Here is a 22,485-nt window from a genome sequence, read left to right on the forward strand (position 1 = left end):
ACTGTAGAGGGGGGTCTAAATAAGTAAAATCAGTAACTGTAAGTTAGATCAACTGGTGTTTAGGTGTTTACACTTGATGTGTCCCCTATCTTGGATAGAGTTCCTACAACTTAGAGAAAAATCTCTAAAAATAAAAGAAAATAAATATTGAAGTCTTTTCCCACCAGGGCAATTATGAATAGTTTACGTTTAGGCTGCTAATACTGCAACTCCTTCCAAATAACCCACAATTGTGCCTTACACTGGTCTGCATTGGTAGAATAGAAACTGCTTACTCTGGAAGCTTGATTGCACTGCTATGAAACGTGGGATGAGCCACCTTCTAACTATATCCTCTTTTATTTCCCTGGCTTTTTTGATCCCACTCATTGTTTTCATCTTCCCATAATTCTTAATTGATTTTCCAATCTATTTTTCCTAGAAACAAATTTAAGAAGTGTTCACACCAAGTTGGGTCATTTAATGGCTTTCTCCTGGGCCACACCCAAAACCACTATCACCCCATAAAAACTTGCTGCCATTACTTTCTCACCATTCAGGCTATTTCTCAACTTTGCCACTTGTTCCCTGTTTTGGACTTTCATTCCAGTCTAATCTCCCTGGTTTTCATCTCATTAGCATGTACACATATTTTTCCATGATTTCCCAGCCCTTTCAAATGGACAGCTCATTCGGAAAATCGGCCTCAGCTTCATCCTCTACTGAAGATGCTACATCTTGTATTAACCACTCCACACATATAACTTATCCTCAAGAAATATGCTTAACTCAGGTCAGAATCCTCAGTAGAAACCCATTATGGACCACAGGAACCTGAGAGAACTGATGAGATCACTTGGAAAAATTAATCTTTAAAATTTCACTAGATTATTCCAGCTGGGCTCAAATTCATCATCATAAACCATATTTTGTCACGAATTACCAGTCACTATACTCAAGACTTTATTTTGATAAAAGAATACATGCACTTTAAACATTTTTAAGGTAACACAAAACAAGAAAGATAAATCAATGCTGCACTCCTCCCACCCCCACCTTCTACCTGATCTTCTTCTAGATCTACCTCAGGATTAGATTTGATCAGGGTTAGGCCTATGTATCTGATCTTCTAAGAAATATTGAATGGCCTTAGGAAATAACATAGAAACTAGGTTTTTTGCTTGGGACCACCCATTCATCATTCAAATAATTTTGTGATCCAACATGTATGTTAGCTAGTACTTACCAAGTGTCTACTTTGAGTGTATTATAGTCCCAGCCTACTCCACTTACACCTCTAATGGACACAACATATTAAGATGATGTGTCAAGCTGGACCAGAACTATATTCCTCAGGGATATATTATCTATGAGGTAGGGAGAAGACAGGAGTGATGCAAAAACAGTATTTTAATGTACCCCTGAAAAATAAGGGCATGTGAGAAGACCCTGGAGGGTAGCAGCCCAAGAGATGTCATGGTCTAAATTGCATGTCCCAGTTCCTCAGCCCTTTCCATCTGTCTGAGCTGGAGGTGGTCTTGGATACTGCTCTACAAGGAGCTGTAGGGCAAATAAAATAGAGATGGGTAACAGCACTTGAATGTTGAATACACAACCCCCTTTTAAAAAATAGGAGTTCAAAAGCCAGGGCCTTCCAGCTGGGGTGAGTACAGCTGTTGTATCCTGAGTTCATGCCATCCCTTTGAAACAAAAAACAAAGCAGCAGTAATAAAAATAAAATTCATACTTAAAAAAAATGTTGGTCCCTTCCCACTCATGTTTATGTATAAACCAAACACAAGCAAAACAAACTGGTGGTTAAACTGGCATTTTAGTTATGAGCCATTGCATTAACCAAACAAGCTATGGGACACCCACAGACATCTCTTATTTTTATGATGCTGGATGGCAAGAAGGTCCAGTTAGGTGTCCAGGTATCCTACTGTTCACAGAGAGGCCTCCAGCCTTCACTATTCCCACAGAAATTCATCTTAGCAAAAATCATAAGTTTTGGAGTTTTCAGGAGGAGAAACTCCTTCTAAGCTTAGACGTCAAAACTAGGAGAGCAATAAAAACTCCAAAGCATGACTTAATGGCTGTGTTGGTGCTATTTTAAATGACTGTTTCCCACTCTGGTCCCTTAACCCAATTTATTCTCATCGTCCCAAACCAATCCTTCTTGCTTATAGGAGATATGAATGGGCCAATGCCTATTTGAAAACCAGTTCTTTCTAAAACTGTTTGTTTTTGCAGAGCACTGGATGAGGGGATTTCCTAACTGACTTGGGAAAATGTAGCTCAAGCTGATGAAACCATGTTCTACTTATTATTAGGCCCAGAGTGCTGGAGAGAAAGTGTGACAACCTACAGCTGTCCACAGCTCGCCTTTGAAAAACAGCTTCTTGAAATTAAATACAGTGGCTGCAAACGCCTGGCCAGAGGCATTCTGGGAAAACACCTGTGTCAAGGCAGAGACCAGGAAAGACGAAAGGATGAGTACTTGGGAGAAGTGAATCTGTGGTTTTGACTGGCGTAACCAGTCCCATTTGGGGTAAGAAGTCAATGGAAAAATAATCCTTCCTCAGTTACTTTTATATTGTTTTTGTTAAAATTTCTTTTGGAAAAATTAAACATCTGGACCTCTTTATGGAAATAGTTGTTATGGTCACTGGGAAAAAAATTATCTATTTTTTTCATAGACTTTGGATCAATTTGGTCAGAGAAGGCCTAGGGGTATAGAAGCCCCAACATGGGGTGGCTGCCTCTCCAGCCTTTAAACATTTTGAAAATAAACTTTCTGCTGACTACATTCTGGGGCACTGGACTAACAAAGCATTTGTTCCACAGTGTTGAGAAGCAGCACTGAACAGTTGTCTATAACAGGAAGACCTGACTATACCCAAGAAAGAGGGAGCTCTCCTCCCCAAGGCAGGGAAATTCCTCTTAGGTTTGAAAGTTGGTTGTTTGTGTTGCTAAGTTGCTGGCATAATATTTTTCCCCTTGAAGTCGGTGTTTCATATTTGGGAAAGGGAGAGGAAAACAATGTGTTTGTGATATTTTCCAATCAATATCTTTCTTTTCTGGAGCACATTTTAAGGGAGATATATTTGGGAAGAAGGTTCTATCCTCTCACCTTCATTATTTTTGAAAAAGGATTGTGGAAGGACCTGGCTGCTTTAGGCTCTTTAAGCACTATACCCTTTCTTCCTAAGTACAGGGCTTAAGGAAAAGGAGATGCCTTTTTAAAACTTTCTTATTTGGAAATGTAGCATTTTCTTTAACTCAGGCAGACACTCTAAGTTCCAATCAGATCTGAAGTCCGCCCCCCCCCCCCGGCCTGTTTTGCCAATTTTTGAGCCCATTTTGAAAGCTGAAATCTTCTTTCAACTCCAAGATAAAGAACTCCAAGATAAAGAAAAGGTATCACAAGCAAGCTCCAACAAGACAGGAAATGTGGTCATCCACTGGCATTCTCTGTCTGCCTCCCATGAGTGCCTTGCACACAGGAAATAGTCAATAAGGCTTAACCTAAAACATGCAAGTCTAATTCACTCTGGGTAATGAAATGTACAGAACTTTTTCATGTGATCTCCCCCATCATTTTTGGTTCCATTTTTGTTTTTTAAAATTGTCTCTGAAACAGAAGTAGCTGGAGCTACTTGAACCTAGGCTTTTTCTCTTGAAAGTTCCCCCATCAGTCAGCTTGAGATCATATAGATTACCAAATGGCCTAATACCATTTTTGATCAAAAGTTCTTATCTGGGGACGCCTGGGTGGCTCAGTTGATTAAGCGGCTGCCTTCGGCTCAGGTCATGATCCCAGCGTCCTGGGATCAAGTCCCATATCGGGCTCCTTGCTCAGCAGGGAGCCTGCTTCTCCCTCTGCCTCTGCCTGCCTCTCTGCCTACTTGTGATCTCTCTCTCTGTCTCTCTCTCTCTGACAAATAAATAAATAAAAATCTTAAAAAAAAAAAAAGTCTTATCTGTCTTTGACCCTGCTACGCAATTTCATTTCTTTGGATTTTCGGTTTGTAAATGTGTCCTATTAAAATGCAAAACCTCCTGAAGAATATAACACCATATTAATAGTATTAATAATCACCCATTAAGCTGAGATTGGCAAAATGATTTTAAAAAATTACTGTAGGAAGGAATAAGGTGGGTGACAACAGAAATGAGGCTGCAGGAAGGGGTCCAGGTGGCATGGTGCAAGGGAGCAGAGAGGAGGCCACTTGAAGGGAAAACAGAACATTTTCTAAAGCCTAATTTCATATAATTTGCACTTTACATAATTTACAGTTGTGTTAAAAGCCAGTACTGTTCTTACCCACAGGGGATTCATAAGGAACACTTTGAACTCCTCGGAAGGAAAGATTTAGTAAATACAAAATATGATTATCATTACACCTGTTTCCTAGAATAGATGAGGGAATTTTTATCCAGGTGTCTATTATCCCTTTGTGTCTTTTGGGTCAAGAAGGTTAATTTATAATTTCATGTCTGTTTGGAGAGATTATAGATGGGTAGCACTGAGAGAAAATGGCATAGGATAAGACAGAAAATATGGAAGCAGATGAGAAAGGATATAAGCAGTTTATACATTTCAAATGGTTTGCCCTCAGAACACAAGGACAAATAGGAAGGCTGGCTTAGTTTGGATTCCCCCAGAAGCAGATCCTGGGACAGTGATTTGATTGCAAGTAGTTTACTTGGGAGATGATCCCAAGAAATGCTAGTGGGGAATGAAAAGAGGACAAGGAAATGCCCCAAATCAATAGTGTACAATCAAACAATTCACCTCTGTGGGCAACTGAGGGTAACTCCTGCTGGTAACTCTGGGACATACAGTAGAATAAATATGTTTCCAAGTCATTCCATATAAGGAGTGAGGAATCTGGGATATCTATCTTTTGATACTCATCCTTCATGGCTGAGGGCTGCTCCCTGCTGCTTCTGGCATGCCTTGGTGCAGACTGAGAAGCAGAGCCACAGGTGCTGTGTACTGGAATAGTAAGTGCTAGGGAGATGTGGTGGGGGCAACAGTGTGTGGGCATTCAGAGGCAACTAGGGCCCATGAAAGTCATGATAAGGCCCTGTGGGCATTTAGTGCATCATATACAAAGACATAACAAATAAGTGGTTCTTATCAATTTAGGATATTCAAATTCATAAACAAGTTCATATTTTTTCCACTCTCCATGAGAATCTCCTCTACTTACTTGGCTCCAACTAACACAGCTACAATGACTCCCAGTGACTCATTTCTGCTGAATCCTTGTTCCATGTTTCTAACTGCTTAAAGAGCATCTCCACCTGGAGAAGAGCCTCTCAAACTCAACACGGCGAGAACTCTCTTCTCACAAAAATCCACATCTTTTCCTGTCCTTCTTAACTCAGTCAAAGGCACCACTATCCATCTCATTAAGTTCAGTTAGAAACTTTGAAGTCATCTAGAATATTCATTCTCTTGTACCCTACAAATCCAGACAACTCCTGATGTCCTATCTCCTAAATATTTTTTAATATACCCCTCCTCTCCAGCTCCTCTACCACTGTGATTTTTCTATGACATTATCATTTGTCACCGAAATTATTGCAACATCCTCCTAATTGCTCCCCCACCTTCATTTTCTCCCTCTCATCAGTCTATTCCTAACACTGCTACCAAAAAGATCATTTGAAAACCTTCATCTGATTACATAATTCTAATCTACCTACCCAGCTTCATCTTGTTTCTCTGCATTCCTCCAAGTCAAGGTTCTCAGTTGCAAGTAACATAAACTAACTCTAGATGACTTAAGAAGTAAAATAACTAACTGAGAGATTACTGGGAAGCCCATGGGATCTCCGGGAAGGCTGGAAAACCAAGCGCAGAAGATAGATAAGAACAAAGGGAGACCATGCAGCCAAAACCATTCTACCAAGCCAGTCCCTGGAGAACAGCTGCCTCTTTCAGCAAATACTAGACACTGTACTGGCCCCCAAGACAGCTTTGGGCCCTAGGGACTGCTGCTGGTTCCTCTGTCACTGTCTCTCCCACAAGCTAGATATTGCTGCCATTGGTACTCCCTGCAGAATAAAATCTCCACCACATTTCTTATTCGCATCACTTGATCCAGATTCAATATCCTGTGAGTGTGATTGATTGACTGCCATGTCAGGTCACATCACAGGACCATGACTTCCAGAGAAGCTAGAGAACAAGTAGGTAGTTTTCTCAACCTTGTAATGGGAAGTGGACTCAGCTTCCCATCAAGCTTCATGAGAAAACAAAAAATGAGTTTATGGGATAGGCAGTTGTTAAAAAATGACAACTGTCAATGAAAATAGATCTTTCCCTGATGAGGAATTTGAGAGGCAAAGTGGGGGGGTTTAGGGGGTAGGGAAGGAAAAAAATGAAACAAGATGGGATCGGGAGGGAGGCAAACCATAAGAGACTCTTAATCTCACAAAACAAACTGAGGGCTGCCGGGGGGAACGGGGTATGGAGAGGGTGGTTGGGTTATGGACACTGGAGAGGGTATGTGCTATCGTGAGTGCTGTAAAGTGTGTAAGTCTGATGATTCACAGACCTGTACCCCTGGGGCAAATAATACATTATATGTTAATTTAAAAAAAAAAGAAAATAGATCTTTCCATTTATAAACTACAAAGAACAAAAATAATTTTTCTCTTTAACAGAATTCACCTGTTCCTACATATATCCACAAATATACTCAGGCACTCTGCAAAGGGAGATAACCCAAAACCACATTAGCACTGAAACTAATATTGATATAGCAAGCTCCAAAGTACATGGTCCATGGAGTGTGCAGTGTTCAACCTACACAACCTGATGGAAACATTCTTTCCTTGAGTGACAAAAAGTTCTAAAGCAGCAAAATCATTAGTTTCAAGGACAAGAGTACCCGATAGCTAACTTAAAGCTATTTCTCAAAAGGAAAAAGTTACCTGTTAAAGAAAGCATTACTTATTCCAAGTCTCTTGGGTTCCTGCTGTGGTGACACAAAGGTCAAGTTTTCCCATAGGTTCCATTCCAGCATCCTGGTATTCACACGTCCACTGAAAGGAGAGCCAAGTGACAGCTGCTTGTATTACACCACAGGCTAGCTGGAGAGCCTTCCTGCTCTGGGTTCCTCTCACAGTTGTTAGCTTTTTGGGTCTCTTGGTAAATAATTTTAAGCCACACACCCAAATGTGGTGAATATTCTCTCCCAAACCCAAAGAGGCCCCACCAAGTATTGTGCCTCTGATTTAATGGGTATCTTCTTGGGCTTCACTGGAAGAGCTAGTCTAACATGCCCACTGACCACTGGACTTTAGAAAGTACACTGAATGTCAGTCTTTGTGCTTTCATGGGAGTTTTCTCTCACCCTGCAATAAGATTATACCTTGTTTTCTCCTTCCCTGACTATCTGGGATAGTCAGATGTTATAACTGATGTAGCAGACCAGTAGATGTTGAAGGATGGAGAGACTACAAAGATCCCTGGGGACTAAATTGTGCCACAGAGTCAGAGTCATTATAAGCTCAAGGCAACCAGAGGAAAGCTGATGCTTTCTGACGTTGTCAGCTTGCTGGAATCCAGGGGTAAGCATTAGATGGCTTAATAACTGTGTAACAGGTGTGAAGGACTACATTATCCAGAAAAGAGGCATCACCAGTAACAGCAACCATAACTGAAGCCAACACCTACATAAGCTTGCAGTATGCCCTCTGCTTTTCTTCAAAACCCATCCATATTCTATGCAGGCCAAATAAGCAAAGTGAAGGGATATGTTCATGTTAAATTTCCCCCAGGATGCAATTTTACTTTTGACTTACTATTTACTACTGCTATTTTATTTTTCATTTGAAATTTGTTTGATCTTTCCTATCAAAATAGCCCATGTGAGACCTCTGCCTGATGTTAAGAGTATTTGCTTTGGTGATTTATTCATGATCTGAGAAGGCAACCTGGGGGTGATTCAGGGTCCAGCTAGACCTAACATTGAGCATTTTGAGGTCCAGCTCCATTTTCATCTGATGCTTATAAGATTCCACTCTGGCTGGTAGCCTATAGTGATGTTATAAGTCACATGTTGGTGTTAGCCCAAAGCCAGTGTCCAGGAATTGGGAACAGCCTTGATATAATCCTTTCCCTGATTCGCAATTACCCAGTAAATGGGAACGGTGCCATTTAAGGAGAGGTAGTAGAAGATTCAGAGTACATCATTTTTATTGTTGTTTTTAATATCCACCTTCAATAATATCCACTAGCCTCTTCTTTATTCAGGGGCTCTCCATCTACAAATTTACCCAGGCATGGGGTTGGAAGAAGTGGAATGATCTCTACCAGGGTGGTCAGGTCAGATCTCTATTCATTAGTTTTTTCTATTATGCAAATAAAGCAGAATATTACTGGACTGCTGACCTATCTCAGAAGTGGGGACCATATGCTCATTAGTTATCCTGAGGAACATTTTGGTGACCATGTCCCTGAGGTAAAAGACTTTACTTGGCTTCAGCCATCCTGAAATCCTGCCATTTTCATGGAAACCCAGTAGCTCCTTTTAAATACAGACTCTCCACCAGCACTCCTGGACTATAGAAAACATTTACTAAGGCACAATTCAAAGTAAATAAAATGATATATTTACTAAGGTCTTGGAGAAGTAAATATTTTCTGGGCTCTCTTGTGACAGGTAAGTCATTCATTATGAATCCAACACAGCTTTTCTTATCTTCTTAAACCTTAGAATTCCTTTCACTATATTATACCAAGGAATTTATGACATCCACATTTAATCCAAAATAGGACATCACTGTGCCTGAGTTTTAGTCGCTCAAGTGAGCAGTCAATAATAATTCACCCAGTGGTTCAAGCTACTCAACTGAATTTGAACTCCCTGGGAATTGTACCACCTGAAGAAATTAGGCTGACTTAAAATTATACTCATCTCTACATGGTTTAGTCCCTTCAGGATTCATCCCACACATATTCTCCAGATTTTTGCTGATATAAAATTTTTAATCTTACTTTATTGGTGTGTAACACTCTTCTCCCAAATGTGAGCCTATATTTTGCTATACTAGGATGTAACTTTGCTTATAGATCCAAAGAAAATAAGTGGTAGATGAGGCAGACATAAGGATAAATGGTTTCTCTTTATAAATTAATCCCTTAGGGGAAAGAGTTATGTGATCTAAGAAGGAACAAACTTATCAGAAAATGGAGAAGGAACTTCTTTGGGTGGTATATATTTTTTAAAGATTTTATTTATTTATTTATTTGAGAGAGAGAGAGAGACAGAGTGAGAGAGCATGAGAGGGGAGGTCAGAGGGAGAAGCAGACTTCCCATGGAGCTGGGAGCCTGATGTGGGACTCGATCCCAGGACTCCGGGATCATGACCTGAGCCGAAGGCAGTCATTCAACCAACTGAGCCACCCAGGCGCTCGGGTGGTATATTTTCTATCGTTACTGTAACAAATTACCAAAATGTATTATCTCACAATTCTGTAGGATAGAAGTCCAAAATGAGTTTCACAGAGCTTAAATCAAGGTGTCTGTATTCTCTTCTGGTGACTCTAGGAGAGAATCCATTTTCTTGTCTTTTCTAATTTCTAGAGACTGCCCCTATTTCTTAGCTTATGGTCCCCATCCTCCACATTCAAAGTAAGCAGTGCTGCATCACTCTCTGATCCTTCTTCCATGGCCCTGTCTCCCTCTGACCACAGCTGGGAAAGGTTCTTCACATTTAATGATTCATGTGATTAGACTGAGCCTCTCTGGATAATCTCCACATCTCAAGGTCCTTAGCCTTTATCATATCTGCAAAATCCATTTTGCTATGTAAAGTAACATATTTGTAGGTTCCGGGATTAAGACATGGCTGGGAGTATTATTCTATCTACCACAACTACCTCACTACTTGAGGTTGGATGACCTTTCTTTTCCATTCTCGGGATCCCATTCTTTCTCAATGTACATCTTCATTATTAAGTAAAAGATCTGATAAGGTTGCAGATTCAACTGATGTTGTAATTTAGCACAACCCAGATCACATCTGTTTAGTCTATAGTAATCTCAGTACTGTAGCTGAAGGAGATAAATTATTTTAGCACAATCATAACAAATTCCCTAAATTTCAGGCTGAGGCTCTTTGGGGGGAGGGTGGGTATAAAAGTTATTCTTTTTTCCCAGCTTTATTGAGGTATAATTGACAAATAAAAATTATATATTTAAGGTATACAACTCAATGTTTTGGTATATGTATACACTGAAATAATCACCACTATCAAGCTAATTACCATATCCATCACCTTAAAGGGTATTCTTTTTTAAAAAACATTTTTTATTAACACATAATGTATTATTTGTTTCAGGGTTCCAAGTCTGTGATTCATCAGTCTTACACAATTCACAACCCTCACCATAGCACATTCCCTCCCCAATGTCCATCACCCAGCTACCCTGTCCCTCCCACAGCCCTCCACTCCAGCAACCCCCGTTTCCTGAGATTAAAAGTCTCTTATGGTTTGTCTCCCTCTCTGATTTCATCTTGTTTTATTTTTTCCTCTCTTCTAAGCTAGTAATTTAGGAGCTTGAACTTCATGTTCTCTTTCTTGAAGCCATTCAGGGCCACTAGAAGTAACCTTTTGGCTATTGAATTTCTCATGCCCATCATCCTGGTCTATGGCCTTTAATGCACACTTTATTACCCATTAATATAAACCATAACTTAGTTATTTCTTCGTTGTATTTCATGTGCTATAGTTTGCCATCCCTTAAATTTGGCTGGGTTTTTCACTACTTTTAGTCCAACAAGATTCAAATTCCCCTGCACTAATCTCCTTGACAGTTTGTAGCCATTCCTTGTACTAATAGCTGGGGTGCTTGGTTGTAAGCCACAGAAAGCACTTCTGAGCTCTACCAAAAATAAAAATGTATGAAGAGATAAGAGGTTGCCCCCAGAATTGCTGAAGAGGCTTGAGGACAAACTCAGTAAACTAGTAGGAACAAAGAGCACCAAAGCAGCCAGAGTCACAGCTAGAACTACCCCCAGAGGACCAGTCTGATAATAAAGATAATGGTACAGTAGTCAGCACAAGCACTGGTCTATGCTGCTGCTGATATTCTTAGCACCACAATAATTCTACCTAAAATGAATTCTTTTTTTCCTAGTTTCTTTGCTTCACTAAATCAAGATCCCAAGTCCTGAGGAGAGACATTTGACTAACCAAATCAGGACATTACTGTGTCCCAGTTTCCTGGAAGAAAAAAACAAGAAAGGAGTTGGCTTCTTTGGATCAATGCAGTGATGGATTCATGCTTATTGGTCATACTTGTAAATGGAGTTCTTATCCCATTGTATTATATCTGTTCATCTTCCGCACTATACTAACACTGAAAGATAGGTACCATGTCTTAACTTGGTGTCTCCAGAAGCAACAACAGTATCTGGCACACAATAAGCTCTCAATAAATGAAATATGTAAAAAAGGAAATTAATTCCAGGATTTTCTTTTGATCTTTTTGAAAAAGAACTGACCGGGGAAATAAGGAATCAAGGATGGAGGGTGTGGACAGTAATAAGGAAAAGCAAGTCTGTTTGATGGAGATAGGGAGGAGAAAGAGGAATGGGATACATGTGTCTGTGTGTGTGTGTATGTAGGTATCATCAAATGGGTGTGTTAGAGATGGAGAGAGACAAAGAGAAAGTAAGAAACTGGAAAAAGCAAATGAGCCCTAGACTCACCCATGATGCTATGTATTAACACAGCTCCAAAGCCCAAGTGACCTGGAAAAAAGGTACCCAACCTTAAAAGAAATTATTATGTAAGGAATTAATAACAGCCCATAGCACCCTACATAATTTGGGGGGCTTTTTTACCCAATATCTTCAATTGAGTTTCCCTAAAACAATGGTTTCCTCGTGTAACTCCTCACTCAGAAACTTTCAACAGCCCCCACTGGCAGAGATTAAAATCAGTGTTCTGTAACTGGATAGTTAGGCCCTTGAGTACCACATTAATCTTCCAAAATGAGGAGTCAACTTCCTTTTCCAGAAATGCCTTTCTTGTTTCTATCTCTGTGATTTTTGTTAAGCTATTTTCCCATTCTGCAAAGACCTTTGTTGCCTCTTCAACTACACAAATCTGAATCATCGTTCCAGACCCCAGTTAAGACTCTTTGTCCCTCAGCTCCTTCAACCCCATCCTGTTTAGAATTGTAGTAATAATCGCCAGTGCCACCCCTTTTGCACTTAATCTCATAGACCCTCAGCACTGTAAAGCTATTCAGCCTGCATGTCTCCACTGCATTAAGACCAGAAAATCTAACTGTAAGACTGTGACTTTCTATATATTCTTATGTTTTGATAAGGCTAAAAATTGGCTTTAATACGTGATGGTATTGATACAATTTTATTTGTATACCTGAAGGGGAAAGAAAATAATTCTTTATGTAGGAAGATGATTTAAACCCACGTGCAAAACTTCAGTAGGCATAGCTTACACAGTCTGAAAAATGATCATTTCTTCTAACATGGGCTGAAATTCCAACTCTCCCAAAAAGCCCAGCAAACTTCCCCTGAAGTTTGGTCCTATGAACCTAGGGATGGGGTAAGTATGCAGGTGAGTGGATAAATGAACAAAATTAAGGTCTTATTAGGAAAGAGAAAGGAAAATGATGTTGGGCAAGTAACGAAGAATGTCTACAGTCTACCACCTCTCACTATGACTCTTTTTGAACACGTAAGTTTGAGTTCCCAAGGATTATATTATAAACCCAAAAGATAGATAAGTACCCCAGGTCTTAAAACTTATTCTTGATGTTTAATAAAATGTCTACTAATTTAAACAATCAGAATTTCAAATAAAACATCCACTCTTTGTTTTTAACCCACAGGTCTCGCAATGATAAATTGTGACTCTGAGAGGCTACTGCCCAGCCCTGGAGTACTCCTTCCTTTAATATGAGTAATACCCCTGGGCTTGGCATAATGCTTGACAACTTTACATCAGCAAATCTGATTCTCCCACAACCACACTTTACTGATAAAAAAAATTGATGTTAAGCTATTAGGGGATATAGTCCCATGACTAGTAACTCTTGGGCCCAAAACCAGAATCCAGATCTTCTGATAGAACAAGAAGTGGAATGGAAATAAATGGAGTTTGCCTGACCTGGGTTCAAATCCCAGGTTTGCACTTAAACTGTACAATCTTCAGAAGTGACTCACCTCACCAAGGTTTTTCTCCTTATTGTAAAGAAGAATAAACAAGGTGTACAGAGTAAGGACAGAGAGTATGTGAAAACTTCCTGGTGCTCAATGGGGTCTGATTAGAAGATAGAATTTTTTTTTCCTCCATAACTTGTGTTTCTTTCCAAAGTCATCTGTAGGCCACCACAGAAGGCTCCTGCAAGGTGATCACTTAGGCCTCCAGAATGAGGAGAGACATTCGCTTAACCTGGTGGCTGTAGACGATCAAAAAGCAAGACCCTTGACTTCCACCTGTCCCTACTGGCCTCCCCTCCAACAGCAACAAGATTGAGAGGGAATTTTAGATTTTGGCTTTCTGGAGGGTTTACTAGGGCTGTAGAAGAACTTCAAGATGATTCTCATAAAAGCTGTTTTCCTTGTGATTAAGTAGTATTTGCCTGTTAACTATGTGGTAAACAAACACTTAGCTCCCACCTCATGGTTCTAGCATAGCCGCGTGTTAATTGGGACTCAGAGGGTAGTGGGTTGGCAAGGCTACTTGGGGCAGGAAGCCAAGAAGCCCAATTTGGTTATCAGTTCTGTTGACACGAGCTGAGCCGTATGTGGTTGTGTGGATGTCCAGCAGGTCTAGCAGGGGTTTTCCAAGCTATGAAAGGCCTGCTGTTTGAAACTCTTGGCCTGCAGTCAAACAAGGGCTTCAGATCAGGATTCTCACTGCCTTCAGCCCCATCAGCTCCACTGGCCCGGTCTGCCACTCGGGCAAGGAAGAAGGGCATACCAAACATGTCTGGTCCTATACTTGGTTCAGAACGGAGGAGAGAAGGCAAGAAATGAAACAAGCTGCACCTGGAGCTAATCTGCCCTACTTAACACCCCACCACAACCCCAACCCAGACAGAAAAATATCCCTTTCCCTGCAAGAGACATCAGCAGCACTGAAATCCTCTCCCTCTGTGTCACTTATCAGGGCTGACCTCAGACACACTCAATCCCTAAAATAAGACTGCCAGGGGATCAAATGCGCAGGAGAGGCTTGCTGGGAAATTCCTCCCAGCTAGTGGATACATGACTTGAGAAGAAATTGGGGCAGTTCCCAATGTAACTTGCTACCCCTCCCCCAGGGGCAATCACTGTCAAAAATGATTTATTTTAAACATTTTGTAATTATTTTAGCCAGTGGGGTGTGTGTGTGTGTGTGTGTGTGTGTATGTGTGTGCATGTGTGTGTGTACACAGAGAGAGAGAGTGTGTATGTGTATTTAATCATTTGTGGTTAAGTCTGCGTTCACAAGAGTCTTTGAATTCAGTAGAGTCCAACCGCCAAACCCACACCCAAATATTTTGTAGATAACAGAAGAGCCATTGCCGGGTTATTCTCGTATGTACACAGACAGGCTCTGTGGCAGAGTGGTGAGGACCCTGAAGTGGAACTCGGGATGTGAGGCCTTTGTAGTAAGAGCCACAGCAAATCATTCAACTGCATCTCAGAGAAACAATGTTTTTAGAAACTTCTGTGAAAACCATTCATCTGCTTCTTAGTAAATTAATATAATTAAGCACCTAATGGGTACCATGACTGAGTTAAATACTGTTGAACAGGGTTAGCATTTTATTATTAGGATGATGGCTGCTCTTATCCCCCATGTTAAATGTTTACAGGACAAGAAGCAATTATGCCAAGATATTAAATGGAGCTAATTCTGGGCGGTGGGACTCTGTTACTTTCTCCTTGTACATTTCTACAGTTTAGACATCCCTATAAATAATTTTGAATGCTTACTGTATGAATGAATGAATGAACCAACCCATGTAGGTCTACTTAAAAATAGGCCTAAAAAAAAAAAAATAGGCCTAGCTTCTGCTCTCAAAATGCTTCTACTCCTAAAGACATAGGATGGATAACAACATCCCTGAGCATCTGTTTCTATGGGCTTTTTGTGTTTGTCTGCCTTCTACTTTCTTTTCTTTTTTAGGATATTAGAAGAATAAAAAACAAGAGACAACATACACACTTGGAATAGCTCAAAGTTGGGGGGGGGACAAGATTGAAAAGTTGTGAAGAGAGAAGAAAGCCAGAAGATAATAATTTAGTTTTAATAAATGGCTTCCTTTAAGGAACTTGGAAGGTTGTAGATGGGCGACAGTGTTTTCTGTCTGGTCAAACTGGTCACATTCCCAGGTAAAAAGGAATATACTACATAAGTTAACATTCACCAGAATGTAAGTTCTATCAGACAGGGACACCATTTGTTCCCATCCAATCTCCTATGCCCAGAATAGTGTCTAGTGCATGGAACATACACAATCAATAATATTTAAATTATGAGTGAATGCATTTCCTTTGAAATCTAAAAAGAGGAAGAAACAGCTTTCAAATTGTAAGATTTAGATAAGGTCAATAGAACATATTTCTGATGATGATCACTTTGTTACATTATCAAGAGTATCAGTGTAAGCTATGAAATTTCTAATCCCTAGAGCTTTATAAGAAAAGAGACTAAGATATTACTATTAACAATAGTGGCAGTAAGGTTAGAAAGTCCTATGCACAAACCCAAGAGTCTTCTATATTCCTGTCCTTGCTTATTTTGGTTTAAAAGTGGTGCTAGGTAAATAAAATCTTGTAAAAAAAAAAAAAAAGGGGGGGTGCACCTGGGTGGCTCAGTTGGTTAAGTGACTACTTTCAGCTCAGATTGTGATCCTGGAGTCCTGGGATTGAGTCCCACATCAGGCTCCCTGCTTGGCAGTCTGCTTCTCCCGCTGACCTCTCTCCTCTCATTCTCTCTCTCTCTCAAATAAATAAATAAAATCTTTAAAAAAAAAAAAAAAAAAAGTTGTGCTAGGGCTATTGTCCAAATACTGGGGCAATGATTGGTTCATTGTGAATTGGTTCTTCTCTCAACCCATATTTTGCAAGGGGCCACAAGTTAAATCATTATCTTAATGAACTTGACAGAATTATTTCAACTGTAACAAGCTATATAGGATCACGTTAGGCTTTATGACTTCTTTAGTCAGTAGAATGTGGTCAGTTATGAGTAAATGTAAAACCATACAGGGCTGAGGTGTCAAAAATGTTATTGAAAGTCTTGAAATACAGACACCTCATCACATGGTTTCCTAGACCATGGGACACATGAGGAGATTCTACAGTGTTCCTCTTAAAAGGTCTTGCCTGAGCAATTCAAGTTTGTGAGGACCATATACAAGGGACATAAGGCCTGCTGTTATGTATTTAAAATAAGTCCCCAGGACCCACTTTGAAGTGATGACTCACAGAGAATATTTTGTCAGGCCAACTAGGCCATAAAAATATTAAGTGTGGTTTTAAGTGGTAAAGGTTTTTATTATCCTGCTCACTTCCTGTCATGAAACATTGCACTAAATTGTACTTTAAAGGGATTAATGACCTGCATGCTAAATTTCACAAGAAATTCATTATTATAAATACTCTAGAAGCATTGATATTAATACTAGGGTTAGTAAAAATAAAAATGGAGGTGCTCAAAAATAGTCACTGATCTGAGTTGGGACACATAAAACATAACAACATGATATTGTTGAGGTGACAATTCATTTGAATTTGTTTTTATCCAGAAATTACCAGACATCACCCTGTCATCATGGAATTGTTGATGCTAACATCACAAAAGGACAAATTCCTTGCTCAGGACTTCTTATGGCTCAGCAAAGCAAGGTGCTTCCTTCTAGGCAGTTGCAACCCAGGGTAATTAACCCACCTCTTTCAGGCCACTTAGCTGACAAGATTGATCAAACCCCATCTCACTGCCACTGTTTTTAAAAAAAAAAAAAAAAAAAAAAACAAAAACTCTTCCTATCTTCAGTACAATTGTGCTGACTGGTAATCTCCCCAACCATTAATCTACATTTCTTCTTTGCTGAATTCAGTCTATTTCATTCAGGTCACATTATCTTACACATGGGGCTCAGGGGCCATGTCACATCCAATGGCAATAACAAACTGAAATCATTTTGGGGCCTGCCTCATTCCTTCCTTAGATTTGATACTTGTCTCTCATATTTTCCTTTGCTTGCTCAGCTTCCTCTTTTAGAAAGTGAGAATTATACTATGGATTGCTTGGGCTATCTAAGATAAACAATGTTTTACAGCAGTCTGCCAACAACCAAGTCTTTTGAAAACAGCTAAACTGGTCAGTGTATATTACTGTTCTTAAGCCCTAACTTTGGCAACATTTCAAACACGACACTTCTATTTGTGTCTTAGCTGCTGGTTGGCTGAAACATGTTCATTTGATTAGGGACATTTAGAGAAAAGAACTGGTAACTGTAAGTTCATATTGTATTATTCTGCCTTTTTGCTAAAAAGATATTTAATAGTACTTCCAGAAGAGGGCAATGTTCCTGAGGTTAACTTTGTTAATAAATTTTCCAAACACCAAAAATTCACACCAACTCCAGATTATTTATTCAAAATCGCTCTCATGCTGAAGTCTGAGAACTGATGACTTTAGGAAAACACTGGATTTGTACAGATTCCCCTTATAAATATTACTGTAATTTTCCTTTTCTCAAGAAATCTGAAACTGTTCTATCTGTTTGACATAACTCTTCTCTGGGGCCTAAAGTTTCTGGGAAATGTCTTTGGGCTATGCCAAACTCTTGGTTTAATTATGCTGACAATTCACAAACGTTTGAGACTGGTTTGCCCCTTGAGACTGAAATATTGATGTTATTTTAGATGGGTGCCTGGCTACAAAGATTACCATTTCATCTGCAAAGTGAAGGACTTTGGAAAACACACTTGATTGTTCTTCTTCCCTCTCTCAAAGGCCTGAGTCAAGCTGACTTCTGAAGCTTTGGGTCATAAATTACTCTGTTGACTGCCCTGCAAACTTGAAATGCATGACCCTGAGCCCTCACAGGATCCTGGAGTAGAGAGCTGTGCTTTGTCCCCACCTAAAAGTGTAAGATTATGTCAGGGACTCTTCCTAGAAAGGAACTGTTAAAACTTCAGTGAAAAAAATCATTAACTAATTAATTCAAATAAATCAATAAATCCTGTTCTTCTTAGAAGGATTTCTTAATTCTGCTCCAAAGAATTCTAGCCCAAAACAGCCTATGGAAACCATTTCAAGAAGTCTTCCTCCATGAAGTCAGATGAGTTTTTGGTGGCAAATGCAATGTCTCTAAGGGCACAGCCTGTAACAAGCAGGCACATTGTAATAAAAGTGACCTGCCAGTAGCCCTAAGACATGCCAAGGAGAATTTTGCCTGAAAGATCTCAAAACTTCTCAAAACAGCTTCCAATAACCTTTCCAACCCTATAAAATTATCGCCTGGGTGGACATCTATTTATTTATTTGCTTTGTTTTGCCTGCCAACAACCCTTCCTCTTCTTTTGGCTAAGAATGCTCAAGCAACAGGCCTGTGATCCTGTGATCCTAACCCAGGATTAGACAATCAGATTTTTTCTGCTTGAAATCTGACTCTTGAGAGAAATGACAACAGAACAGGGGTGGTTGTGGTGCAGTCCTCTCAAAGTTACCCAGGAGCTCCTGGTACTTAGATGTTTAGAGCTTCCCTAGTCTCAGCCACATCCAAGACCCAGCCACTCAGCTCGTACTTAGATTTTGTGAACTTGACTCACCTGTTCTCTGCAAAAGAGAACCGAACCAAAGAACCTGAACCAGAACATGTCCTGAATATAAAGAAATCCTATGAATCCCTGTGGGTGAAGGACCACTTGGACCATCACACCATAGGCTGCAGGCCAGAAAATAGAAACAAAGTCTTTAAGGGCACAGAGTCAATGGTACGGTAATAGAGTTGTTAGATGACAAATGGTAGCTACACTTGTAGTGAACCTAGCATAACACAGAAAAGGTGAATGACTACATTATGCACCTGAAACTAATGTAACATTGTGTGTCAACTATACTTAAAAAAAAAAAAAAAAAAGCCTTTTGGAGCACCTGGGTGGCTCAGTGGATTAAGCCACTACCTTTGGCTCAGGCCATGATCTCAGAGTCCTGGAATCGAGCCCCACATCAAGGAGCCTGCATCCCTCTCTCTCTCTCTGCCTGCCTCTCTGCTTACTTGTGATCTCTCTGTCAAATAAATAAAATCTTAAAAAAAAAAAAAAGCCTTTAAAAAAATCTATAAAATTCATCCAGTTCCAAGTTTTTTATTATCCAAGGAAGAATAAAGCTCCAATCCCTTCTCAATAATCTCAAAACAAGGCAAATAAAAAGCAAATCACTATGTATTTTTGATGAAACTAAAATCACCTATAGTCCTGAATTAAAACAGCAATAGTGAATAGGAGAACTGCAAATAACTTCACAGCAGGGAAATATCAAACTCAGAACCTGAAATGGTAAGGCAGGTGGCATGAAGGGGAGATACAGCCGTAAGAAAAATCTCCAGAAACCTTCAGAATTCAAGGCGCCTGTTAGAGATGAGGCCAGTGACTGAAAAGAAGGGGTCTCTCTAAAAGTCTACATAAGGAACGCTTAGGCCTTGGTGCCCCCCCTCCCACCCCACCCTGCCAGGGCACTCTTCCCCCTAGTCCCTGCCATAGAAGATGTGGATTTTACTCTGGCAATGTTTTCCCCAGAAGAAACCAAACCAGGGAGACTCCAGACAAGAGGCACGGAGAAGCAGAGGGTAATGTACACAGTAAACAGATGCTGCCTTCAGAACCTTCCCCCTTCAGTGAAGATGAGAGGAATGGAAGTAAGAAAGTATCTGGCAGGGGCGCCTGGGTGGCTCAGTCGATTAAGTGCCTGCCTTGGGCTCAGGTCATGATCCCAGGGTCCTGGACGGAGTTCCCCATTGGGCTCCTTGCTCAGCAGGGAGTCTGCTTCTCTTTCTCCCTCTGCCCCTCCCCCTGCTTGTGCTCTCGCATGCGTGCGCGTGCGCGCGGTCTCTCTCTTTCTCTCTCAAATAAATAAAATCAGTTTAAAAAGTATCTGGCAGAGTTGCTGGGCAGGAAAAGTACTGATAAGATTTCTGTGAAGCTGGGGCGCCTGGGTGGCTCAGCGGGTTAAAGCCTCTGCCTTCAGCTCAGGTCATGATCCCAGGGTTCTGGGATCGAGCCCCGCATCCCAGGGTCCTGGGATCGAGCCCCGCATCGGGCTCTCTGCTTAGCGGGGAGCCTGCTTCCTCCTCTCTCTCTCTCTGCCTGCCTCTCTGCCTACTTGTAATCTCTATCTGTCAAATAAATAAATCTTTAAAAAAAAAAAAAGATTTCTGTGAAGCTATTGGGAGGTAGAGGGCGACTTCATCAGGTGTTCTTATAAAACTAAACAAATGAAATGACATCATCACGGTAATATTACCTCCAGGTAGAAGGAAAAGTTGTTCCAAAGCAAAATAACCATAGCATACTATTAGCTTAGTGGGCAAATATTAACATGGTCACAACAATGGGAAGACTGTTATATTTGAGCAGAAATTGAGGAGTATACTGAAGAAAGTCAAATAATAAATTAAATTGAGAAGACATTGAAATTTAAGATAATGCCAAAAAATACATATAAAAGAGTTCAAAATTATTGCTTCTGGGGATCAGTACAGGGGTAAGGGTGGAAAAACAAGCAACTACTGTTTCCCATAATAGGCCAGTTAACATTATTTGACTTCTCAAAACTACCTGCAGGTAATATTTTGACAAAAAATTTTCAGTCCGGGGGTGCCTGGGTGGCTCAGTGGGTTAAAGCCTCTGCCTTCGACTCGGGTCATGGTTCCAGGGTCCTGGGATCCAACCCCACATGGGGCTCCCTGCTCAGCGGGGGGCCTGTCCCTCTGCCTGCTTGTGATCTCTGTCTGTCAAATAGATGAATAAAATATTTTTAAAAAAATAAAGAAAAAAACAATTTTCAATCCACTAGAATTAGTTGGAACATTAATAGGGTCATGGGCACTAGATTTTTTATGAAACAGCAACTATACATCATTTAATTATACCAATAGCTACATAAACATGACATTAGTATCCCAGATGTATCCCACAGCTCCTGGTTTCCATCTTGGTAATATGGTGATGATAAAATTCTTTGAACACATATTGTAATGACAGATAACTTTTTTTTTTCTTTTTTAAGAGAGACAGAGAGATAGAGAGCACACATGAGAAGGGGAGAGGTAGAGAGAGAGAGGATCTTAATTAGGCTCCAATGGCCATCATGGAACCATTTGGGGAATTGGATCTCATGACACTGAGATCATGACCTGAGCCAAAAACAAAAGTCACACATGGGGTACCTGGGTGGCTCAGCTGGTTAAGCATCTGACGTAGGCTCAGGTCATGGTCTCAGGGCCCTGGAATTGACCCCCTCATGGGGCTCCCTGATCTACAGGGAATCTATTTCTCCCTTTGCTCCCATGACGCTGCTTGTGCTCTCTCTCTCTCTCTTGCTCTCTCCCAAATAAATAAAATCTTTAAAAAATTCTTTCTTTCCCTCTGCCTCTTCTCACCACCCCTTGTCAATTTCTCTTAAAAAAAAAAAAAAAGTTGAATGTTTACCAAACTGAGCCACCCAGGCACCCCTAACAGATATATTTTTTAACTCTGAATGCAAATTATTTGAATAGTGGGTCAAGCCTGAAATAATTTTTGAAGTCAAAACTCTTTTAAAAATCAAAATTAGCATATTTCTGAGCAGAAATCAGTATTGGGACAAAACGACATAAATTGTACTTAAATTATCTCCTATTAAATGTCGCTAAAATCATCTCCTATAAAAAATTATTTACATAAATGTAAACATTAAGTACACATTATCATTCTAAAATAAAGTACTTCCAAATAAATTCATGTTCAAAAACAATGTCACTAACATGAAAATGAAAACATGTAATGAGGGGCACCTGGGTGGCTCAGTGGGTTAAGCCTCTGCCTTCGGCTCAGGTCATGATCCCAGGGTCCTGGGATTGAGCCCCGCATCAGGCTCTCTGCTCACCAGAGAGCCTGCTTTCCCGCTCTCTCTCTCTGCCTGCCTCTCTGCCTACTTGTGATCTCCCTCTCTCTGTCAAATAAATAAATAATAATCTTTAAAAAAAGAAAACATGTAATGAATAGTCAGTTAAGAAATTACTATTATTTAATATTTTTAAATGCAATTTTTAAAAAAGCAGCTTGTCATCTTTAAATCACACAACCATTTTCATGCAAAATTTTCCAGCCTCTGCAAGAAGCTTTTTCTGGCTCTAATAGTCTGAAGATAAGAGAGGAGGTAATTATGAGCTAGCTTCAAATATTTTCCTTTGGTTTTTACATCTTCAAACACTATCTCCTGTTTAATAATTCCAAGTTCTT

Source organism: Meles meles, chromosome 7, assembly GCF_922984935.1.
Source record: "Meles meles chromosome 7, mMelMel3.1 paternal haplotype, whole genome shotgun sequence".
Classification (NCBI taxonomy): Eukaryota; Metazoa; Chordata; class Mammalia; order Carnivora; family Mustelidae; genus Meles; species Meles meles.